This window comes from Rhamphochromis longiceps, linkage group LG23 (assembly GCF_057381845.1).
Source record: "Rhamphochromis longiceps isolate RC_006_pf linkage group LG23, R_longiceps_female_GT1.1, whole genome shotgun sequence".
In the NCBI taxonomy this organism is placed as follows: Eukaryota; Metazoa; Chordata; class Actinopteri; order Cichliformes; family Cichlidae; genus Rhamphochromis; species Rhamphochromis longiceps.
Genome location: NC_140578.1, coordinates 23,558,902 through 23,562,781, shown reverse-complemented (window position 1 = coordinate 23,562,781; position 3,880 = coordinate 23,558,902). Strand labels below are relative to the sequence as shown.

Genomic DNA, 3,880 nt, shown 5'->3' with positions numbered 1-3,880 from the left:
TAGTTTCTCGACGTGTAATAATTGAAATTTCATTTTTAATATTAACTTCATTAGATAAAATTAATGAGTTTGTTTTTGCGCTTTGAATATTGGTAATTGGTTGACCTTTGTTTGTTGAAATTGGGATTACAAAGCGCATTGTGTTTTATGATGAAAAATAAAGATGTGGTTTGAATATGAAATGTATATTTTAACAGAGAAAACCTAAATACTTGAACTGCCTATAAAAAAAATTGAGGTTTGTATGTTTTAATGTGTTTTTTTTATGTACTTGATGTTATAATGCTGATGTTTACAAAAGTCATTTTACAGTTCAACATGAATAATAAAAGGGGTAAAAGAATACGTTTGAAGGCTGCAGTAATGATCCTGTTTTGTTGACCTTAGCTTTGTATCCCACAGACCCACACTGTTGTATATTTAATCAGACTGAGGACTGAAATTCAAAGACTAGCAACGACAGGCTAAATAACCCTCGGTGACCCAAGTTAAACTTGGCAATGGGACTGATAATTTACATATGACAGGGCTGTAAATAAGTGAGAAGGTCATCTATACCAGCGGTCCCCAACCCCCGGGCCTCTGACCGGTACCGGTCCGTGAGTCGTTTGGTACCGGGCCGCGAGAGTTGAGGCTCAGGTGTGAAATGTATAGTTTTCAGGGTTTTTATCAGTTTTGGGCGTTATTTTGTTATCGTTTTTATCGTTTACTCGGTTTTCCTTGGTCTTTTCACGTGTGTTATGAATAAATTTTCTTTTTTTCGGTACCGGTACTAGTTTTATTTTGTTGTATTTGTCCGCGACGCCTTAAAGGCGGTCCGTGAAAATATTGTCGGGCACAAACCGGTCCGTGGCGCAAAAAAGGCTGGGGACCGCTGATCTATACTGTTAGATACAATCAGGTCCATAAGTTTGTGGACGTTTTTACTTTAGACCATAACATCGTGTTTTAAATCAAATAACTAACATGTGACTGAAGTGCAGGTTGTTGGCTTTACAGCTTTTAGAGCATTTTTTATAAACAGTTCCGCATTTTCAGAGGTTCAAAAGCAATTAGACAATTGAGTTTCAAGACCAGCATGAGTTTTGATTTTGGCATTTCTGATGGTGTCAGATGGGCTGGTCTGACTATTTCAGAAAGTGCTGATCTGCTGGGATTTTCCCACATAAGCATTTCTAGTGTTTACAGATAATGATATAAAAAAGTGAGCGGCAGTTTTCTGGGAGAAAATGCCTTGTAGATATCAGAGGTGAGAGGTGAATGGCCAGGCTGCTTTGAGCTAAAGGAAGACAACAGTAAATTAAAAAAAAAACACTTGTTGCAACCAAGGTATGTGTAAGAGCATCTCTGAAAGCAGCAGAAGTCCGCAATGGGAACCAGTCTCGAGCTATGAACTGGAAATTGAGGCTATAAAACACAAAACTGGACCATAAAATACTGACAAAGGTTCGCTGGTCTGATGAGTCTCAGGGCAAGGTGAATATATCCAAATCAAAGCGTTTCCTTGAACATGATGAGTCCACTGTACTCAAATGGCCTCGGCAGACACCAGATCTCAATCCAATAGAGCAACTTTAGGATGTATTGGAACGGGAGATTCACATCATGTCAACATGGACCAAAATCTGTGATGAATGGTTCCAGCACCCTGTGCCATTAAGAGCTAAGGGAGGGTCCAGTAAGTGCATATATAAACAGTGTCCATTAATGGACACGTTAAACAGTGACCTTAATGACAGAAAGCCCGCTGTCTAAAAGTTCGAGCAGAGAATGGCTTCGATCCATTGACCTCTGCGTTAAGGACCCAGCATGGTTTCACTGGGCCACTCTGCTGGACAGCACCCCAGATGGGATTTGAACCCACAATCCCTGGCTTAGGAGGCCAGTGCCTTATCCATTAGGCCACTGGGGCCACCTTGTGTGTCATCCCTCTATGTGGTTACTGCCCTTTGCTTATCATACCAAAGTGAAGCTGGCCGTCCGAACAAAAATTTTACCCACGCCTGCCTTAGACGAAGGATCTTGTTGGTTGTTTGGGACTTTGAAGCTAACACTGGCTGTAAAAAGAAAAGTCACACTGAAGTAAATAGGTGGTAAATGAAGGCTTTTGGAGCCAGTGAGTAGCTTTAGCCTCTTAGTAAAAATAATCGTGTTCTGATAAGATCATCAGGGTGGAGAAGCAGGCTACCATTTACCATCTTAATGTGGAGTTGCCAAGGTTACACGTATCCAGTGTCAAACGCACAGATGCGAGATCTGACTTTTACTGTGATTCAGGAAAGAAAACAGGAAACAAATTGTGCCTAATGGTGGATCACTGAGCCTCCTCTTCATTGTGACATCGCCGTTAAACTAGAGGTTTGTTTTCGCCAGCAGTATCCGTATGTGATGATCCCACTCCCACAGGAAGAGGGAGAGAGTGGCTGAAGTGAATCAAAGGCCAGCGGCTTCTGTGTCTGCCTCCGTCCGGTTGATTGCCAGAGACGCTGGATCAGCGCCTCCATCATCTGACAACCTGTGAGAGCGACTCATTCATTCAATCCTCTCCTACACACCTCCGGGACCTCAACAACACCTCGCAGCATAATGAATCAAACGCTCTGCCAGGAAAACACAAACCCCCGCATAAACACACACACAGACACGTGCACATGTCGCAGTAATGATTGTCAGCGAAGACAAAAGAAAAGTTTGGTGACGAGTTCATGACTTATTCTGTAAAAGGGAGGGGGGGCTTGTGGATGTGCTGCGGCGAGATTCTGGAGCCATGTAATCATGGCAGGCGTCAACAACGCCATCCTTATTACTGCAGTAATGAAAAGTGAATCAGTCTCACACGGATTCATTTGTTAAAGGCAAATAATTAAGACAAAGGTCCTGCATCAAGCAGACAAATCAGAAAGACAAAGTGTGGTGCGTGACAGTCCTCCCGCAGTGATGCAGGCCTGTCCTTTTGTGTCATGACTAGTCGCTCTCTGGCATTAATCAGAGCGTCGTCCTATCTTGTTAGGCTGAGCTGGGAGATGATAGGGAGACCGCAGGTCTTTAATCAAGGTTAGAATAATCTGCGATGGTAGCTGATTATAAACCTGATCATCAGCAACATATTGTCACCTCCTAATCATCCAAATAAACAGAGAGAGAGGGAGAGAGGGAGACCTGCCCTCAGCCCCCACGTGGAGGAATAAATTACACGCAAACACACACATGCCAGAGCCTTACACATGCCTACATGCATATGCAAACACAATAAATGCATGCATTGCACACACACAGGCACACGGGGCCGAGCGTGCGCGTTCTGATATGCAATCTGCAGCGCGCTGCACTTTTTTTTGTTGTTGTTTTACATCAAATACTTTTAATGCAAATACCACATTTTATGGGGGCCTTTTGAAAATTCTTGCCTCTCAGCGATTGGGAAACGAATGCACCGCGGCTAAGAAAGCCCCAGCTTGAAAGACATCCATCAAGACAGCAGATAAACAATGAAATGGCCCCTCTCAAGTCAATGATAACCTCAACTTCTTTCTAATCTACTTTCATGTGCTTTGTCTCCCCTTTTTTTCCTCTTTTTTATTTACTCCCACTCTTTTATTTCACCTCTCCCAGGGTGAGCCTCTCCTCTTCCTCTTCCTCCCTCTCCTTCCTCCAGAAGCTCATTACCTCGGGACCGAGCGAGATCTCGGCTGTTTTCAACGCAGCAAAAACAAAAAGAAGAAGAAAAAATTATAACACGACCGGCGACGGCACTCGTTAGCAGCCTTGTCAATCATCTTTGGCGCAGGCAGGGTGGAGAAGCAATCGGCGCCGGGGTCAGCGATGAAGATGTTCATTCTCTATTCATCCATCACATCTTTCGGGGAAATCAATTTACAGC

General features: G+C 43.4%; 1 non-coding gene across 1 annotated transcript; it reads right to left on the bottom strand.

The window, feature by feature from the left end:
* Positions 1 to 1,839: 1,839 nt before the first annotated feature.
* trnar-ccu (transfer RNA arginine (anticodon CCU)) lies at positions 1,840 to 1,912 on the bottom strand. Its single transcript has one exon. It is a non-coding gene; the product is annotated as a tRNA-Arg (tRNA).
* Between the last annotated feature and the right edge of the window lie 1,968 nt (positions 1,913 to 3,880).